The sequence below is a fragment of the Thamnophis sirtalis genome, unplaced genomic scaffold, assembly GCF_051295495.1.
Source record: "Thamnophis sirtalis isolate CommonGarterSnake01/CBP01778 unplaced genomic scaffold, rThaSir2_p1.2 scaffold_11, whole genome shotgun sequence".
NCBI lineage: Eukaryota > Metazoa > Chordata > Lepidosauria > Squamata > Natricidae > Thamnophis > Thamnophis sirtalis.
Window position 1 is genome coordinate 44,884,540 of NW_028261391.1, and position 22,239 is coordinate 44,906,778.

At 38.4% G+C, this 22,239-nt stretch overlaps 1 protein-coding gene across 2 annotated transcripts in view; it reads right to left on the reverse strand.

Annotated features, from left to right (window-relative positions):
• LCOR (ligand dependent nuclear receptor corepressor) overlaps positions 1-22,239 on the reverse strand; it is a 92,883-nt gene that overhangs the window by 70,022 nt on the left and 622 nt on the right. The gene's annotated exons all lie outside the window — the stretch shown is intronic.

Here is a 22,239-nt window from a genome sequence, read left to right on the forward strand (position 1 = left end):
TGTAAAATGCTATAAAATCTCAAATCAAAGCTCCTGCAAAGAGTTACAATCAAAACTTTCAATATCTAAGTATCTGCAGTCAGCATCAGGACCATATATTATGAACATGCTTCATATGTATTTCATCTAGACAGGAAAGTTCATGCCCACATGTGCCAAGTGGTCACAGTTCAATTACATGATTAACTTATATTAAACAAGTACAATTACAATTACAAATTGTAGAAACAAAATTACAAAATAAAATTAAAAAATACTTCCAACATTAATTGTTGCTAAAATAGATTTGGAAATTTGAAGATTTCTAATAAATTAGAGAAGCAGTAAAGCAGAAAACTTGAGAAGGAAATAGGACACACAACTTTTAACTTTTTTATTGTTAAAAAATAAATAAAAAGGATGCAAAAAAAAACCTCTTAAAGAATCATGTTTATAAAGAAAATAATGAAAAGCTTGGTCAATTTTCTGTAGTTACAAATTTTTTTGTAACTACAATTTATACTGTTGCCTCATTTTGATACTCCATTTGAGTATTATTTGGGTACACAGTATATATAGTCAAATCTATTTATCCCTATGGTTGAAGAGACCCCAGAGGAAATTAAATGGGATGGAAAGAGTATGCTTGATTTTACTTTTCTCTGAGGTATCTTTCTGGAGGATTTAAAAACATATTAATCTCTGAAACTTCTAATACTCCATAGAGAAGTGCTCAAAAAGAGTGCAAGCATATTTTTTGGTAAAACCTAGGAACAGCACTGAGAATACAATTCTACAATTTTGGGGTTAGGGGCCAAGACAGAAAAAAAATGCAGCTTTCTAAAACCATTCTTTCTATTCACAGAATTTACCGTATTTTCACGACTATAAGCCGCACTGAAAATCCTAAAATTTGATCCAAAACCGGCAGTGCGGCTTATAATCCGGTGTGCTTTATATGTGGAAAAAAATCTCCCAGCTGCTTTCGGGGCTTCCTGGAGCGCCAAGAACCTTCGCGCTCTTCTCCGCTCCTCGCGACTGCAATAGATGTCCAGAAGCGGCTTTTGGGGCTAATGGGGATTGGATTTCCAGCTCGATAGCCCCTGCCGCTTCTGGACGTCTATTGCAGTTGTGAGGAGCCGAGGAGAGTGTGGAGAAGAGCGCGAAGGTTCTTGGTGCTCCAGGAAGCCGCGAAAGGAGCTGGGAGAGGCGCGCGGTTTGGTTTCTCCTCCCTGGATGTCGCAGTAGCAGCCCCAAACTCACCGATCTCAGTGTTTTTCGCATCGGGTGTGCTGCAAGAGCATGCCCCGATGCGAAAAACACAGAGATCAGTGCGCTTGGGGCTGCTGCTGCGACGTCCAGGGAGGAGAAACCAAACCGCGCGCCTCTCCCAGCTGCTTTCGCGGCTTCCTGGAGCACCAAGAACCTTCGCGCTCTTCTCCACACTCTCCTCGGCTCCTCACAACTGCAATAGACGTCCAGAAGCGGCAGGGGCTATCGAGCTGGAAATCCAATCCCCATTAGCCCCAAAAGCCGCTTCTGGACATCTATTGCAGTCGCGAGGAGCGGAGAAGAGCGCGAAGGTTCTTGGCGCTCCAGGAAGCCCCGAAAGCAGCTGGGAGAGGCGCGCGGTTTGGTTTCTCCTCCCTGGATGTCGCAGTAGCAGCCCCAAACTCACCGATCTCAGTGTTTTTCGCATCGGGGTGTGCTGCAAGAGCATGCCCCGATGCGAAAAACACAGAGATCGGTGCGCTTGGGGCTGCTGCTGCGACGTCCAGGGAGGGTAAACCAAGCCGTGCGCCTCTCCCAGCTGCTTTCGGGGCTTCCTGGAGCGCCAAGAACCTTCGCGCTCTTCTCCGCTCCTCCTCGCGACTGCAACAGATGTCCAGAAGCATCGGGAAACGTGCAACTTATAACCCGGTGCGCTTTATATGTGGAAAAAGTTTGAAAAATTAACGATAATTGATACTGCGGCTTATAATCCGGTGCGGCTTTTGGTCGTGAAAATACGGTAATTGATATGGATGAAATAAATCTGTATCCCAGATAAACAATGCCATCACCTTCAAGTGAAGTGTTAATTGCCCTGACAGACTATGTCTTCATCTTCTAGATGATTTGGACAGGAAAAGCAACACACCTTTTCACTTTAATTGATTAGCCAAGTAATTGTAAATGCTTTTCTCTCACAGAATATGCTTTAAATAGTACATGCTTCTGGTCAGCAAACTGTTTCACTCAACATGCAAAACAACTTCAGACCCTGATCCTAGAAATAGATTTACCAATTTTCCACAGGAATATTACATACATAAAATAAAGTTAAACTCAATTTCTTTAATTTTTTGACAATACTACAGTAATTTGTTTTTCTTTTTTCCATACTTCCATAGTGTCTACTCCCAATTTGTCATTTGGAACTATTTTGCTGACATTCACATGGATAGTAAAGATATGTGCAAATTAAAAACTGAGAACACAGAATAACTTTAGCAGGTACAAAGAAATCATACAAACACAATATTGTTTGTTAATCCACTGAAGCTGCTCATGCACTAAAAACAGCAGTCCCCAACCCTTTTGGCACTAAGGACCAGTTTCAAGGAAGACAATTTTTCCACGTATTGGGGAGGGTGGGTTGGTTTTGGTTCCACTCACTCGCCTGCCACTCACCTTCACCTATCTGGCCTTGTTTCTAACAAGCTACAGACCAGTACCAATCTGTGGCCTGAGGGTTGGGAATCCCTACGCTGAAATAACAAAAAAGAAACTCTGACCTGAACAAGGTTCAAAAAAATCAAAACTATTGCGACCCATCCTGCAGGCAAAAAAACGACATCTGAGAAAAATGTCACACATTATAGTCCCCACTGTCTCCTTGGTCATTTCCCCCATCATTCCCAAAAGTATGTAATAAACTCTCCTCTGTCTATTCACCAGAAAGAAATAGGAAAACAAGCAGAAATAAATTCATTTAGTGCAACCTTTGCTCTGAAAGTTAGTAATAAACAGTGTGACAACAGGATAAATGGAATGCGTTACTCAAAATGGTTTAAACTGAGGACCTCCTCTCACCTTGATTCCTGAAGGAAAGATGTAAAGAAAGGGCTGAGACTCTGCACTCAGTCACTCAAGCCCTAGTCATCTCATGCTATGAGATGATTACTGCTATGTGCTCCACATGGGACTACTCTTGAAGAGAATCTAAAGCTTCAGCTGATGTAGAACACAGCTGTTCAGACAGTCTTAGGACCTCTAGGGCGGCCCATATTATACACTACCGTACTGTGAGTTGCATGGCTACTACAATCGTTTCCTTCCAAGTCCAATTCAAGGTGTTGGTTATTATCACATTTAAAGCCCTTTATGGCTTGTTTCCAGGCTATCTGAGGAACCTGCTTACCTTAATGGGACTAGCCATGCCATTTACGCCAGGATAAGGGGCCTTTGGCTAAGAACTTTTGGCTGGCAGGGTAAAAAAGGGTACAAAAGAGAAGTGTTTTCTGCCATGGTTCCCGATGTCTAGAACATTATGCTCCCCCAAGGTGACATCCACATGCATCCTTTTGGATTCCTGAAAGACTTTGAAAACATGGCTGTGCCAATTAGTCTAGGCCCCAATGTGGGATGTAACATTTTGGAGGGGGATTTTGGATGGAATAGATAACATCCCATGTTCCCCCTGTGCACATTTGGGTCCCTCCCTCTCCATTTTTATTTTAACCATATTTTAAATTTAAGAACTTTATTGTTTCAATATTTTACAGCGCATTTTAATTGTATATTTGTAATCTACCTAGAGTCAACACTGGGGGAGATGGGCGGTATGCAAGTTTAATAAATAAATAAATCCAATGATCTCTAGCTGACAACTGGAAGAAAGGAAATTTGGAGTTTTGCCTGGAAGAATGTGACAAAGTGAAGCTCAGAATCTTTACTCAAATATATTTTCCAGCAAACAGAATTATTGATTTAAATAACAATATCTTCAGTAAAGGATGGTTAGCTATTTCAGCTAAAGAGAAAAAGCAGAATAATCCAAAACGGTTAAAATACTGGGAGCCAAACAGTTCAGCTAGGAGAAGAAATAACTTTTAAGTAAATCTGATCTTAACAAATGTTCTTTTGAATAATTTTTGTTAAAGTATTTTACAAGACAATTTGATACTTCTGAGTCAAAATCTATATCCAAGCCAAAACATTATTTTATTGATAGTTTGTTACTTATTCCACATATAGAAATGCTACTTTCAGTTGACCTTTTAAATATGAAGTCTGGTTTCTGTACTGTAAGCTACATAATTAACTAAACTTCAGATTTTCCTAACGTTCCTTTAAGTCATGCTACTATTCCAAATCAGAGAAAAGTGGTAGTATGATTTAATAACCCATGATCTAATATGATTCCCTGGAGGTACATATTTCCTATTACATCTTGAGAAATATATTACCGGTTCCCAAAAATCGAATGTAGAACATGATGCAAAATAGTTCCTCTAACAGTATTTGCAAAATAGTTTAACTAGCCAGTCACACCCTCTGGATATGATCGCATGCATCAGCCACACTGCTCATTTCCAGGAGCAGAAATAAAAATATTGAGATATAGATCTATCCATGGTCAAGAATTCAGGTCAATTTATGTTTTGATTTGATTTTTGATTTTGATTTTATTGGAAATTTATATGCCGCCCTTTTCCCTGAGGGGACTCAGGGCGGCTTACAACAATAAGGGAAGGGAGTGCGAGACAAGACTTAAAAAGAAAAGAATCGTGATTAAAAGAAAATTGATCGTAAAAACACAACATTCACTCAACATTCGGGCGGGGTTAGAGTAATCCTATCCCCAGGCCTGACGGGATAGCCAGTTCTTAAGGGCTGTGCGGAAGGCCTGGACTGTGGTGAGGGTACGGATCTCCACGGGGAGGTTGTTCCATAATGTCGGAGCTGCAACTGAGAAGGCTCTCCTCCGCGTAGTCGCCAGTCGGCACTGGCTGGCGGATGGAATTCGGAGGAGGCCTACTCTGTGCGATCTGATGGGACGCAGGGAGGTAATTGGCAGGAGGCGGTCTCTCAAATAGTCAGATCCACTACCATGGAGCGCTTTATAGGTGGTAAGTAAGACCTTGAAGTGCACCCGACGATCAACAGGTAGCCAGCGCAGCTCACGGAGGATTGGTGTTATATGGGCGAACCGTGGTGCGCCCATGATCACTCGCGCGGCCGCGTTCTGGACTAGCTGAAGTCGCCGGATGCTCTTCAAGGGCAGCCCCATGTAGAGCACATTGCAGTATTCCAGCCTAGAGATCACAAGGGCTCGAGTGACTGTTGTGAGAGCCTCCCGGTTCAGGTAGGGCCGCAACTGGCGCACCAGGCGAACCTGGGCAAATGCCCCCCTGGTCACAGCCGACAAGTGGTGGTCAAAACTCAGCTGTGGATCCAGGAGGACTCCCAAGTTGCGGACCCTATCTGAGGGGAATAAATTTTGCCCCCCCAGCCTGATTGATGGAACGTTAGCCAATTTTTTGGGAGGAAAACACAACAGCCATTCCGTCTTTTCCGGGTTGAGTACCAGTTTGTTAGCTATGTTTCTGATCTTCAAATACAAAAAATTACCATCATATCCTCCACTTTCTAACTTACATTCTATAATTCCTCAAAATCTTTTTAAAAATTCTTTCAGAGGATTTTCTCAGGAAATTAGAAGTGGCTTCAGAAAATGTACATCAAGCTACCTTTGTAATTACTTTTTATAAAGATGTATAAATGAAAGTCACCTGTTTAATTCTTCTCCCTAAATTGTTGCTTCATTTGGGTTAGTGATCTGCTGTATTGCCAATATTTTCTGATAATATATTATACACAGTGTTCAGCTTCTACTAATTTTAGAATTATTTGCAGTTCTGGAAGTTTCTCCACAGGGATAAAGGAACTTTACTGAATGTTCTTTGTCAGGGGTGTCAAACTGGCAGCCCGCAGGCCGGATGCGTCATGCACAGGCCATGCCTACCCTACCACCGCAAAGGAAAAAAACACCATGAAACGTCACGTCATGGCAACGTGACACCACAAGATTCACATCTCTGCCCTATGTGATCATATACAGTGGGGCAAAAAAGTATTTAGTCAGCCACCAATTGTGCCAGTTCTCCCACTTAAAAAGATGAGAGAGGCCTATAATTAACATCATAGGTAGACCTCAACTATGAGAGACAAAATGAGAAAACAAATCCAGACAATCACATTGTCTGATTTGGAAAGAATTTTTTTGTAAATTATGGTGGAAAATAAGTATTTGGTCACCTACAAACAAGCAAGATTTTGGCTCTCACAGACCTGTAACTTCTTCAAGAGGCTCTTCTGTCCTCCACTCATTACCTGTATTAATGGCACCTGTTTGAACTTGTTAGCAATATAAAAGACACCTGTCCACAACCTCAAACAGTCACACTCCAAACTCCACTATGGTGAAGACCAAAGAGCTGTCGAACAACACCCGAAACAAAATTGTAGACCTGCACCAGACTGGGAAGACTGAATCTGCAATAGGCAAGCAGCTTGGTGTGAAGAAATCAACTGTGGGAGCAATCATTAGAAAATGGAAGACATACAAGACCACTGATAATCTCCCTCGATCTGGGGCTCCACGCAAGATCTCACCCCGTGGGGTCAAAATGATCACAAGAACAGTGAGCAAAAATCCCAGAACCACACGGGGGGACCTACTGAATGACCTGCAGAGAGCTGGGACCAACGTAACAAAGGCTACCATCAGTAACACACTACGCAGGCAGGGACTCAGATCCTGCAGTGCCAGACGTGTCCCCCTGCTTAAGCCAGTACCTGTCCGGGCCCGTCTGAAGTTTGCTAGAGAGCATTTGGATGATCCAGAAGAGGATTGGAAGAATGTCATATGGTCAGATGAAACCAAAGTAGAATTGTTTGGTAGAAACACAACTCGTCATGTTTGGAGGAGAGAGAATGCTGAGTTGCATCCAAAGAACACCATACCTACTGCGAAGCACTGGGGTGGCAACATCATGCTTTGGGGCTGCTTCTCTGCAAAGGGACCAGGACGACTGATCTGCGTACAGGAAAGAATGAATGGGGCCATGTATCGTGAGATTTTGAGTGCAAACCTCCTTCCATCAGCAAGGGCATTGAAGATAAAACTTGGGTGGGTCTTTCAGCATGACAATGATCCCAAACATATTGCCCGGGCAATGAAGGAGTGGCTTCGTAAGAAGCATTTCAAGGTCCTGGAGTGGCCTAGCCAGTCTCCAGATCTCAACCCCATAGAAAAACTTTGGAGGGAGTTGAAAGTCCGTGTTGCCCAGCGACAGCCCCAAAACATCACTGCTCTAGAGGAGATCTGCATAGAGGAATGGCGAACATATCAGCAACAGTGTGTGCCAACCTTGTGAAGACTTACAGAAAATGTTTGACCTCTGTCATTGCCAACAAAGGATATATAACAAAGTATTGGGATGAACTTTTGATATTGACCAAATACTTATTTTCCACCCATAATTTGCAAAAAAATTCTTTCCAAATCAGACAATGTGATTGTCTGGATTTGTTTTATCATTTTGTCTTGCATAGTTGAGGCTACCTATGATGTCAACTACAGGCCTCTCTCATCTTTTTAAGTGGGAGAACTTGCACAATTGGTGGCTGACTAAATACTTTTTTGCCCCACTGTATATGATCACATAGGGCAGAGATGTCAATCTTGTGGCGTCATGTTGCCATGACGTGACGTTTCATGGTGTTTTTTTCCTTTGCGGTGGTAGGGTATATTTTGAGGAATTATAGAATGTAAGTTAGAAAGTGGAGGATATGATGGTAATTTTTTGTATTTGAAGGGACTCTGGGGGGGTTGGGGGTGTAGGCTGTTTTCATCCTCTCCAGGCTCCTATAAAGCATCTGGAGCTGGGGAGAATGAAAAATGGCTTTTAAAAAGGCTGAACTCAGCTGACAGGGCAACGCCTCACGTGCCCTGACAAATGGCTCCACGTGCCACCTGTGGCACGCGTGTCATAGGTTTGTCATCCCAGTTCAATACCATACCACAAATAGTGGTCAATCTCTTATTAAAAACCTCTAGTGATGAAGCACCTACAATTTCTGAAAGCAAGCGTTCATTCCAGTAATTGTTTTCATTCTCAGGAAAGTTCTCCTTAATTCTAGATTGAATCTCTCCTTAATAAGTTTCCATCTATTATTTCTTGTCCTGCCTTCAGGTGCTTTGGACAAAAGCTTGAGCCCCTTTTTTGTGACATCTTTTTGATCATTTGAGACATCTTAATATTACAGGTGGTTTAATTTTTCAAAAGTCTTATCTCCAAACACTGATACTAGAGAGGGCATAAATGTCCTTGAAGGACAATGGAAAGATCAGTTACCAAGACAACTGTCACAGAAGTATCACTTAAATCTATTCCAAAAACTAACTTGAGAAAATGTTTCAGACGGGCCCCTCTTTAATTTTCACAAAGATAAAGTGAAGAAGGAGGAAAGATATTACTACCTGCAATATTCTGCAACAATATCCATTTCAATAAAAAAATTACACTTATATGACATTAGTTTGTTAGTCTGATCTGCTCTTTAGGGATGACAACTACAGATGTTACCTTGCTTCATGCCTCAACCAAATTTTATAAAGTAATTGGCCCTTCTTTTATGATCCTACTTAGGCAGGTTAGCTCTTCTTTGATAAAATACATTTGCAGAGTACAAGGGACAGAATACACTAGTTCAGCAAATATAATACCTAAAAAAAAACTCCTATTCATTACAAGTTACACATTGGATTTTATCTCAAAGAAAGAGGTTTTTAAAGTTTAAAAACTGTATTTGGTACTCAGAAATCAGAAGGCATGATTATCACAGTGCATTTATTATCATAATTTATTACCACAATTCAGAATTCTAGAAATGTTGGGTTTCTAGCAATAAATATTGCACTAATTCATAGTACTGCCAAGCTCGTGCTTGGCATTAAATGCCAGCAGAAGCATCTAAGCCTCAAAAACTCTTCAAAGGTATGACACGCAAACCAGGATCTCTGGGTTGATGCACTGCCAATAAGAACGAGTTGGAACCCATCATTTGTTCTTGGCTTTTGATTCCTGACTTCTTAAGAAAAAAAGGTTAAGAAAGTAAGTTTACACATCATGATAAACAAATTATGAAAGAAATTTTACATGGAAGAGTCTATTTTTAAGTCTTCTAGAACAGTGGCCCCCAACGTTTTGGGTAGCAGGAACTGTTCCATGGGGGAAAAAATTCCACAAGCTACCGGGGGGGGGGATATTTTTTGTGTGCTACCTAGATCCCGCACATGTGCAGATGGTTCCTAACAGGCTACGACCCGTACTAGTCCGCGAACTGAGGATTGGGAACCCATTCTAGAAGGCATCTTACTAAATAGACTGCATATAATATTCTGTAACAGAAATCTCATTCTGAATATTTCTCTCTTTTGTTTAAATATCCCTTATTTCTACCTCCTCCTATTATTGTCATCATCTACTGCTTCAATACTATGCATCAGTCACACTTTAGGTAGCACTTTTTCCTTCACTCATTCATTTTGTTTCTTTCAACTACTGTACAAATGTGTTTTGTTCTCTATTTCCCCCCATCATATTTTCATTTTTATCTTGAACTTATCTCTTTATTCATTTGCCATTTTTACAGTATAATTATATACTTGCTCTAATCTACAGGACACTTGCAAAATACACAAGATCTCTAATGCTGAATATTTGAAAACACTTTTAAAAAGCTTTAGCCTGTATATTTGAATAACCACATCAAGGAACAGAAACAAAAAGTAGTCCACACCTGCCATCAAAAACAAATTCAACAAAGTCCCATAGTAATCTGTAACATCTTCAGGAAAAAAAAGTACAAATGCTGGCTAAGACAGAAATACCTGTCAAAGTTGTGAAAACTGCATCAGTCGCCTTTCAAAGTTTAAGCCAGTTTATAAGGGGCAAAAGGCAATAGAGAAAATTTTTTGCCCTCACTATAATTCCTACCTTCTTCTGTTTCTATTTAGTGTCATACAAATTACCACAGCTTTTCTATATAGTAATTTTCACTTTACATCTTCTTCGACTTTCAACTACCATTGAGCCCAAAATGTATGTTGCTAAGTGATAATTTTGTTAAATGAGTTTTGCCCTATTTTTTCCTTGCTACATTTGTTAAATGAATCGGGCTTCCCTATTGACTTTGCTTGTCAGAAGGTTGCAAAAGGTGATCACATGAACCTAGGACACTACAACTGTCATAAATGTGAATTAGTTGCCAAGCATCCATATTTTGATCATGTGACCATGATCATGCAGGTTTTGCAATGGACATAAGTCACATTTTCAGTGCTGCTGTAACTTTGAATAGTCACTAAATGAACTGTTGTACTTCAAGGATTATCTGTAGTTAAGATGAAATTCTCTATGAAAGCATTAAAGAACTTATTTTTTTCCAAACTGCTTAGCAATTAAGTAGATGCCAAATATTTAAAATATGGGAAAAGATACACTACCAAACATTGGACTGATTTAAAATGCCTATCCAATTGTTAGGTTTCTCAATCAATCCTTACTACAGAATATACAGATAATTGTCTACATCCAACAGTTCATTTAGTGACCATTCAAAGTTATAACTACTCTATTGTTAAATATCTATACCGTGTACGGGTTCTGGGAAGTCGGGTGGGGGTAGGTTGTGGGGGCTCGGGGGGGAGGGTGGGGGGAAATATACTAAGCTTGATTTTAAAGCAATATGATTGCACATGTATATTGTCTTCTCTTACAACATGATATTGTCTATGTAATAATATACATGTGATTATATGTTATGAAAATGGAAAATAAAAAATTTTGGCAGAAAAAAACAAAATTTATAACGACTCTGAAAAAAGTGACTTACGACCAAAAGTTGATGGACGTAGCAGAGATGGCTAAATTGACTGCTTTGATTAAAGAAAAAAATACAATTACTTTTGTTTCTACTTGGAAACCGCTGCTTCTGGACTTTTTGCTTGAGATGCAAAAAAATAAAAGAAACTTTGATTTGGGGTTTTGATTAAATAGGTTTGTTATTATAGAAATGAGCAATATATATTACCATGTAAAAGTAAAATGTTGAGGCTTAATACTATTATCTTATTCTACTGCACCAAAAGGAGTCAAAGTTTAACAGCTTTTGTTTCTTTTTTCCTTCTGCCCTACACTTTTCCTTTCCCTTCTCCCTCCCTTACTTTCCCACTATTTTCTTTTGTATTTAGTATTATCAACTAGTAAAAATTTGACTTATGACTGTTTTTCACACATATGACCATTGCAACATCCCCGTGGTCACATGATCAAAATTCTGATGCTTGGCAACCGGTTTGTATTTATGATAGTTGCTGTGTTTTCGGGTCATGTGATCCCCCTTTTGCAACCTTCTAAGTCAATGGGGAAACCAGATTCACTTAACAACCTGGTTACTAAGTTAATAGCTACAATGATTCTCGTAACAACTATGGCAAGAAAAGTCATTAAATGAGGCAAAACTCACTTAACAAATGTCTCACATAGCAAGATAAAGTTTGGGCTCAATTGTGGTCGTAAGTGGAGGACTATCTGTATATGGATATATAACAATATAAACCATCTAAGAAATCACATTTTTCAAGCAATCTACCTACTCAACATGGAATCTCAGTTAAAATTATGAATACTCAACTATGGGACATAGTTGCAGATTTTAAAATAAAATCGAAGTGGAACAAACAATCTCATTATTTTGATAACTATTTGATCAGTATCTAAAGTACAGTACTAGTCCAATTTACCAACTTATCTAAAACTAGTTAAAGATAATATAATGCAAGCCACATTATATATTATTAGTAACCATTTTTTAAACCTGTTTAAAATGAGATTTCCAGGTCCATTTAAAATTATTTAAAACAATTTTCTTAGCTTTCCTAACAAAGAGAACAGACCTTAATTTATGCTTCCCAAAAACTATCATATATAGATTAATTAGGAGCCCAGCTTTTGCCAGACAATTTGGACATGTTGGCCAAGTTTACAGAGGCTAACTTTCTTTTGCATTCACAACACTATTCTAGCCAAACAACCAATGTGCATACATTGGCAAGACAATATAGAAACGAAAATAGTTTAAACATACTAACATCCTAGTCTTGGGGCATCCAGTCAAGCTACGCAAAGAGGTGTTTTTGTCCCTTGCATACTCCCAAATGTGGAAGTAGGATCAGAAACTGGATCTGGAAAAAAAGGGTAAACAGCATGTTAGTTAAATTCACAGGTGGCACTTCTTGGGTACGGCTACAAACATTAGCAAGAACAAAAATACAAATGGATTTTGGAAGACATGAAGAAAATGCATATTTCACAAACATGATAATGATATGCAATCAGAGTTCAACAGACAGTGAAAATACTACCAAAAAATCCCAATACGCGAAGAGCCGTGAGAGATAAGAAAACTGTAGGAGTAGAAATGTTTTATTTCTGAGCCACAATAAAATAACTGTTGCCTCACTACACTGAGTAAAATTAACTATGGACACTTTCTATAGAAACCTTCATTCACTTTCATACACATGGTCCTTGTACTATAGTTACAGAGTCTTTAGAAGGGGGAAACTACATTTCCTCTCAGAAAGATGCAGTAAGCATGCTTAGGAAGCAAAAGGTGCACATTCCTATTAAGGTACTGTATTTTTCAGAGTATAAGACGCACATTTTTCCCTTTAAAAAGAGGCTGAAAATGTGGGTGTGTCTTATACACTGAATACAGCATTTTTTGCCTCCCGAAGCCCCGCTCCCTTCACCAAAATGGCCATGCGTACCCTTATGGAGGCTTCCAGAGAGCTCTTGGGGGCTGGGGAGGGTAGAAATGAGCAGAAACCGGGCCATTTTTGCCCCCCCCAGCCCCCAGCAGCACTCTATAAGCCACCCTAAGGCTATGCGTGCAATTTTTTTGACAAAAATGGGCTCATTTTCACAAAAACGGGCCATTTTTTGCTTTTGGGGGGGGCACCCCCAGGAGCACTCTGCAAGCCCCCCCCCCAAGGATATTCATGCTTTTTTTTAAAAAAATGGGCCATTTTTGGGAGGTTTGCAGAGTGCAAAAACTTTTGTTTTTCCTTTTGGAAAGTTCTTTAACATTGATGAGAATTACATTGATCAAGTGCTGTGCCAGCAAAAACAAAGTCTTAGATGCTGCAGATTGTCAGCGATTTCCTTCTCCAGCACATGGATAAATACACCTGGAAACATCTACCTACCTACCTAGTCTCTCTCTCCATACCTATCTACTGTATTTCTCTCCATTCCTCTACCTACCACCTACCTACTCTCTCTCTCTCTCCATACCTATCTACCCTATTTCTCTCTCTTTCTCTCCCTCTCTCTCCCTCTATCTACCTACCTACTTTTAAATACCTATTTTTAAATTCGCCTCTTCAAAACCTTGGTGTGTCTTATACTCCGGTGCTTCTTATACTCTGAAAAATACAGTATTTAGTTTTCTATCTAGCTTTAGCTATTTCCAGCTATATGGTAAAGACAATTTTTTTTCTACACAGTTTTTATTTCTATCAAGTGTAAAAAAATAGGCTCAGAGTTTACAAAAGAAAAACACATTTAAGCCTTTTTTTGTCAGAAACTATTGTTTGAATGGGAATAGTTTAACAATAAATATTTCCGAAAAAAAGACTGGAGGTTCACTTGACTTTCCAATAAAAACCTAACTGAAAAATTATGAAAAATACTCTCACAATTCCTTTTTGCCTGTTTTGGCAGAAAATACCCTCTGGCTACCTTGGTTTCAAACAAATAGTACAATGCAATTATATGGATTTGAATCAATGGCAGCGGTTTACATATTATTCTGGTTAACACATATGGTTCATTTCATCACAAAATACAATACAGCACTATAGCATAAATGGCTTTATTTATTTATCTTCATACTATTTTCAGCACACTATTAAAAAACAACCTGGGAAAATAATGTGCAACAGATAGCAAGCTTCAACAACTGTACTCAGTCTCAAAAATAAATGTTTCTTGATCAACAGACCAATTACTTCTGATAGATCTATTCTCTTATTTTGTAAATCCATTTCTATTCAGAATTTATTGAGAATTATTAGTTTGGAATTTTGTCTGAGATTTTTACAGTTTGCTTATACCACATAACCCCTCCCCCTCACAAATAACCTTATATCATACAATTCAGAAGGACTGGAATTCAAACCTTCAGCACTAAAATTTCTTATCTGTGTTCGGGGCTTTCCTGATTTATCTTAATGATATGTTAAGAATGTTATGATCATACACACACACACACACACACACACACACACACAAACACAATTCCTCAAAAAACTGGTAAAATCCATGTAACGTAACAATATACTGCAAAGTAAAATTTTAGAATATAAATACTGAGATCTGACAACATATTGATTATATGCCATCAAGGAATTGATTCATACTGACCACATACATAGAAATGCTGCAACTACTTGATATAGCATGGGCCAACTTCAAGGCTTAAAAGATATTGTATTACTGCATATCATCTGACAGAATATTTGTTTAAACAAAGAAACATCTAACCATACAAAGGGGAAAAAGAGAAAGGCAATATTGTCTATTTTTAGTAGAGGGATTTGTAAGACAGGATTTTACTTCATTATCTATAGAAAATCCTGCACGACATTAAAATATTCAAGCAAGCTATTTATTCAAAACCATCTTTAATCTAAGGGTAACTTTATGAGATACTTTATTATGTTTAGCAGAATGTCCATGTGTCACTTATAAAAGGCACATTCATATACACACTATAGTTTTTCCCTTTGAAACACATGCATGGTGGAACCTAGCCCTTTTTCCAATTACCATCTTTGTGTCTGCTAGAGACAAAGACACTTTTAAATACATTTGATGAAATGACAATGTATTTTTACATATATGTTGTTTCCTTAACTACAGTCTGTCCCTGAGTGCTTAAAAAATATAACTGCATATTTTATAAAATTTAAATTGCTTTAACATTATTCACTGCTTTACAAAAACCATGAATATACTTGCAAGTTTGATGTTAAGAAAATAAGGGAACTCTGCAAATAGGAGTTCATGAAAATAACCGTTACTGAAGATAACAATTAAGTAAACACAATTGTTTTACATTTGAAAAAGAATAGGTTATCAGCGGTCACATACTTTACATACTGAGGAGTTCTTGGTTAATAAATATGCATCAACAGCAATACCACTTTCACTTTTTAGCTTCCTCTAAGCCAGCGGTTTTCAACCTGTGGGTTGCGACCTCTTTGGGGGTTGAACGACCTTTTCACAGGGGTTGCCAAGGAGCCTCCCACGGAGAGGCTGGTGAGAAGCCGGCCCAAAGGGAAGGAGCAGCTTGGGTTCCCTGCACGGCGGAAGGAGAAGTGCCAGAAGACTCACAGGCTTCCCAACAGGCAGTCCAGCCAGCCTCCCATGCGGCGACTGTTCCTGTCCGGGAGCTCCTACAGGGCGCACACCTTCGCCGGGGTTGAGCTGCATCAAAGGGGGAGGCTTGGGCAGTGAGAAGGGCAATGCCTGAGGAGGCTGCAGCAGCCGCCAAGTCTCCACCTGACATCGCTTTCTCCCCTCCCCCCAGGCACAGGCCTGGCTCCAGTGAGCCAGCTCTCCTTAGTTCCGCCGGGATCCGAGGGGGAGACTGTTAGCTGGAAACCGAACAGAGAAGAAGGGAAGGGAGACCGGACTGGGGACGCGGGAGGGGGAGGTTACTGGTGAACAGAGGACGCTGGGAAAGCAGCTCGCTCCAAGTGATGGAGGTTGATGGGCAGAGCTATGGAAGCCAAGAGGTACCATTTCTGAGGCGTAAAACAAGGCGGGGAAAATAAAGGAACGTGGGATGCACGTACACTGATTCCCTATTAAGACTGTTACCCATGCTATAGTGTACACATGCAGCTCTTTGGCCCCTCTCCTGTAACTCCCTGATGACCAAATTGCACAATCTGCTCTCCGCTCCAAGAAAGCGCGAGCCTCTAGCCTGCTTTTGCAATTCCGCATCCTTCGCAGGCAACTCAGTGTTGGGAAGAGCTCCAGCCCTTTTCTTGTGCTTATTTCTTGCATGCGCACAAGCAAAATACCGTCCTTGGCCAGGATCAAGGCAGAGGGGTCAATGACTCTCCTCCCACTGTCGCTACTGTACAATGAGGTGAGTAACTGAGTATGCAGCACAGGGGAGCCACACTGCAGAGACTCCTCAGCGCCAGACTCAGGTCAGCGCGAACCGCGGTCCCCTTCGTGTTGGCTCAGGAAGGAGGGGAATGGGGAGCAGCAGCAGTAGCTGGTTGGGTGCAGGGAGGGAAGAGCTCCAGTTCTCCTGTGCTGCATAGGGCTCTCCTTGCGCAGGGCTCTGGAGCTCTTCCCTCTCTGCATCCGGAGACAGCTGCTGCGGCTTCTTCCTGAGCCAACACAAAGGGGACCACGGCTGGCACTGACCTGAGTCTGGAGCTGAGGAGTCTCCGGTGCAGTGTGGCTCTCCTGTGCAGCACAGCCATCTACTCACTTCTCAGTGGCGGCAGCGGAAGGAGTCGCTGTCCCCCCCGCCATAATCCCGGCCTAGGAGGATATTTTGCTTGCATGCGCAAGAAAGAGATGAAAGAGAAAGGGGAGAAAGAGTGAGAGAGAGAAATGAAAGAGAGCAGAAGGAGACAATGGGAGAGAGAGAAAATAGAGGGAAACAAATTAGAGGGAGAAGGGGTAGAGGGAGAAAGAAATGAAAGAGAGCTAAAGGGAGAGAATGAGAGAGAGGGAAAAGAGAGGGAAACAAATCAAGGGGTAAGAAAGGAAAAGAAAGAAATTTTCTCAGACCTATGACAAAAGCAATGGCAAGCTAGATCTCTTGCCAAGAAAACTGCAGTTTGCCAGAAGGCACAAATTGGAAGCAAGTCTGATTTTTTAAAAAGAAAATAACAGAGATGGCCAAAAAAAATGCATCTGAAATAAGATTATTTATAATTTGGGATAACGTATTATATTGTCAAACTCAAAAGAAATCAAAATATATATCCTATTGCTGTTAGTACAATCTTACCAGCTTCTATCAACTTAGAGTTCACTATGAAAAGATTACAGAGAAGCAATTTCCTACAATTAATAACTTTATTTTGGATTTGCTATCGTATTCAATGAGAAAGAAAGAAAAAGAAAGAGGGAAAGGGAAGGAAAGGAAGGAAGAAGAGAAAGGGAGAGAAAAATAGAGAAAAACAGAAATGAGAGGGAGGGGGAAGGAAGAGAGACCCTATTCCCACAGAAAACACTGAGCCATGAAACCTGGGTAGGCATGTCTGGGTGGGATGTCATGTGACTGGGTGGGAATGATGTTGGGTTGGTCACACCCACCCAGGTTTTGTGGCTCCTGGTGTTTTGTTTTTTGTGGGAAATAGATCCAAATGGCTCTTTGAGTGTTTAACATTGCCGACCCCTGTTCTACACCAAGCTTCAAGAAAAAATTTCATTTATTTGTAACTAAAAATAAATATTTCACAATATATACATATTTTTGTGATTAATCACTATGCTTTATGTTCAATTTATAACAATAAAAATACATCCTGTGTATCAGATATTTACATTACGATTCATAACAGTAGCAAAATTACAGTTACATAGTAGCAACAAAAATAATTTTATGGTTGGTGGTCACCACAAAATGAGGAACTGTATTAAAGGGTCGCGGCATTGGGAAGGTTGAGAACCACTGCTCTAAGCTATTTCTTTATTATTAAAAAAAATCTCAGAATATAGCTTTTTTAAGTCATTTCCTTCTCAGTTATAAGATATATTTAATGTTTCTAAAGTCCACAGTCAACTCTCTGAAATATCTCTCTTGAGGTCTTAGAGTCACCATATAGTGTTTTTCTGTAAATTATTCCAGGTGAAAAAGACTTTTTTTTTTACTAAGACATGTCTCCCATTAGAACAGACTACAATAAAAATTTAAAAATTACAAAGTAGATCAGCACAACAGTCTTTTATAATCAAATCTTAATACAGTTCTACCACAAGGTTTATAAAATTGCTTACCAGATGTAAAAGAGGAAATGACTTTCATTCTTAAATAGCTGAAACAGTTTCTGCAAAAATTACCTTTTTTCCTAATCTAATTATTTGCCTAATGTCTCATTTTTAATAAATAATCATGGAGATACAACCTTGGATAATTGCAATAAAATACTCTTTTGTCAAATACGTTTATCAGTGTATGCAATCTTGAGGGAGTCTAATGTAAACATACATTTATGCTCAATTTCTGAGATTTTGCTGCACTTCCTTTATTCTATTTTTACGACTTTCAGAGATTTGCTAGCTAAACAATGCACAACAAATTAATAACTTTGACATTTTTATGTACCTTCCTAGTTGTGTGTTTACCAACACAGTACTACCAGATGCCTGGCAAAGGAACATAGGGCGCTTAACCTTAACCTCATTGTCACTCTTTTGCCAGAGGCCTTTCCTGAACTTCATCTGTCCTGTATAATACTGAATACTTTTCTCTGAAGACAGGATTTGTTTCATCAGTATTCTTTTCCAAATCAGAAAGTGCCAGCTCTTTCAACTTCTGCTACATTACCTATAAATATGATAAAATTATACTTATAAGCAAAAGACTAAAATATTCAGTTACAAATTCAATTATGTTTCTGAGATTATACATTTAATCTATATAACAAGATACATTATCACAATTATGGATTTTCAACTTGTGGTTTCAAAGTCTGAAACTCAAATCTGGTAAACTGCTTTATGTACATTAAAAAACATACACAATATCAGGCATTTTTTCTTCACTTGACAAAAATGACTACATGTTTGAACAGTAGAGCTGCAAGAGATGAAAAAAAGCTCAAGATGAGCTCCAATATCTGAAAACAGGATAAATTACGTATTAAATGTACAATAATGGGTATTTATTAAGGATTCAGAAAGAGATGGTCACTAAGTGCCAAATGACTGAATGAAAATATTCATTAGAAATATTTAGAAAATATTTCTAAATATAATATTTACCCTAGAAAGTTATCTCAAATAAATTCTAAAATTCTCCTGGTAGAATAGCTATTTATAAGTTAGCATACTAACTATAATGGTTTTTTTTCCATGAAAAAGAACTTATGAAAGTTCATGAAAAAGTTTATGAAAATTTATTCCCTGCATTCCAATGTGTATAAATGGCATATTTTATCTGAAACTAAATAATTATTTTCTCATTTGTTATAATATTCATGCCAACATTTTAAAATTAACAAAATTCTGAGTTATTCCATTGCAATAGTTCTTATTTCACCTGATCAGGTGAAGTCAGTATGCAACATGCAAATCAAAAACAATAACATACAATCTTATTGGTACCAATCATATTCCTTTCATTATATTATAAAAGATAGATTTTGATAACTTGTTTTTTATTTGCAAATCCTCATTTCTATTTGAAGTCCTGACATACAGACAAATATTAAGGAAATGATAATACTTATTTCTAGTTTCTAAACAGCAAACAGTTTTTACTCCAAATGTATCTTGATAAAAGTAGAATAACTCATTTCTAAACAAGTAATATCTTATTTAAGAGCTATATCTGTATCTCAAATCAAAGCATACAAGTAATGTTTAAAATATGTAGTATACCTTTATATATTTCAGAGCACACAAGATTAATCATCTTATTTTAATGATTTTATATCACTTCAATTTAAACATGCCATCTTCCTTCTATTTCCCCTACTTGTTACCTTAAAAAGGCTAAATTACCTGCCTTGTACAATATGTAAACTAATTGTGTGGAACCTAGCCTCTGAAGTAACAAGATTTCTTTTTCAGTTCTGCTACCTAAGATCAACTATGCAAACAGAACAGATAGTATTCTATACTATCAAGCTTTCCTTTCTCAGAAATGAAAATGAAATGATATATACTATTGTTTCACTTTTATGAAATAAGGATCAGAAAATACCTTAATATATTCAAGTAATTTTATGAGAGCAGATACATGAAGTAAACACCACCTCATAAAATGGATCAATGTGAAGTTCAAACTATTAGGTACAATACTATCAAGATAAAATATCACTAACATAATTATACTTTGGACTGTCTAAAATGTTTTTGTACTTTACCTCCAAAAATAATCTGGATGACTAGGTGATTAACCTTCACAGTTTAGTCATTTCCTTCATATCTTTTGTTTACACAAGAGGGGGAAAGTACACCCAAATGGAAACTGGGGCTGCAAAGAAGGCAAGAGGAAAAGGAGTGAAGCATTTAGCATAGATAATATTTTTCCCCAGAGTACATTAGGTTCCTAAAAGAAAAATAATAATAATCTCCAAGTCAAGTTCAGCTTCTGGAGACTTCATGGATACCATCCATGTAATTTTCGTGGCAGCAATATGGAGCTGCCAATCTGGGGTAGTGTTTTGATTTCCAAGTCTAGCCTACAGTCTGGAAATCCCTGGTGGTCAGCTTCTGAGCCTAAATAAGGTCAGCTAGATGTTACCATCTGCTCAGAAATTGACTGGTAAAATTACCCAAACTGCTTTATAGCTGTCCTTCCTTTGATCCTACAACTGATTTTAATAATTCTATTTGAATAAGAGACTATTATCAATACATCCAGAAAGTCAGTTTAAACCTTTCAACTATTTGCCCTACAAATGTGCTGGATTACAAAACAAGGGCAATACAGGCTGAAGATAAGATCTATATTCAGTACATCTGGAGAAAATCACAATGAGGAACCCCAAAGAATTTGCGAAAATAGATGAAATAAGAGAATAAAGTGAGTGTTAAATCAAGTGATATAGATAGCAGCAAAATGATTAATCTCCTAGTAAGATCCTAGTAATCAGAGACTAATCTGTATAAAATCTGAGTTTCCTTAAAAGAAATGTGTTAAATACATTACATTCTTCAGGTTTTTTTTAAAAGCAGCACTAAAATATATACATAAAATATTTTTACATTAAAAAATAACTACATTACTTTTATGACATAACCTTAGTCAGATACGCTCACAGCCAACAATATATTCTTACAAACCATGGGCTATTTTTGGTAAATTAACCAAAATAGTTTACTGAGCAATATGCTAGTGGAACAAAAAGCAATTATTTCATGTTTTGAATTCAAATAATCAATATTTTGTTTTTTAAAAATTAAGTATATGGTTAAGGATTAATAAATATATCACAACTGAAGATCATGATTATTAAACTGAATTATGCTTGTGCTAAAATTTGGGGGTTTCAAAGTAAAACAGCAGTAAATATTTTTATGATCACAGTAAACATATTCCAGCATGCTTCCTTTGCTATTTAAGAAACAAGATCTTAGTTTTACTACTCCTGCTCATTAAACAATATACCAGTATGCTTGAATTCTAAGATACACTTACTTGGCAATAATGTCTCTAAAACAGTGAATGTACTTCCAATAAGCATGCAAAAGATTACATTGTAAACTTAGAACTCAGAAGTTAAGTACTGAGTTAATAACAGTATTGTCTTAACCTGAAGAAAAACACATTACTCTTCAAGAAAATGAAGAGAATATATGCAGCATGAATTAAAAAAAGATGTTTAGGATATAATCCTGTACTAATTTACCTTGGAAAAAGACTCACTGAACTCAGCCTGGCTTAGTGCTGAACGGACTTGTACAGGATTGGAGGCATTGTTAATTACTGAAAGGCGCCTATATTGTTGATACATTTTGAAATTCAATCAGATAGTAAGCCTTGTTTCCTAAATTAGCGCATCCTTCACCTTCATCTTTGTTTTATCTCTAACAGCTAATTATGATTGCAATAACAGCCACCTTTTGGGGCGGGGAGGAAAGCCATGTACAGTACCAACTTTCAAATCAGTATTTCCTTTAAAAATAGCTTAAGCCGCAGTATCTATTTTTTGACCAAAATCTAATTTAGATATTCGAAATGTGAGTTAAGGACCATTATCTTTCGACCTTACCACCCCCCAAAATAAGTTAGCGCGCGTGTCTAAACTAGTGCTAAAACCAGGCTACTCCTCAATAACGGATTATAATTCGACTGTCAAAAGGGTAGGAGCAAGCGGGATGGGGGGGGGGAAGGGGGTGGCCATGGCGACCCGCTCGTTAAAATCTGGGGAATAGG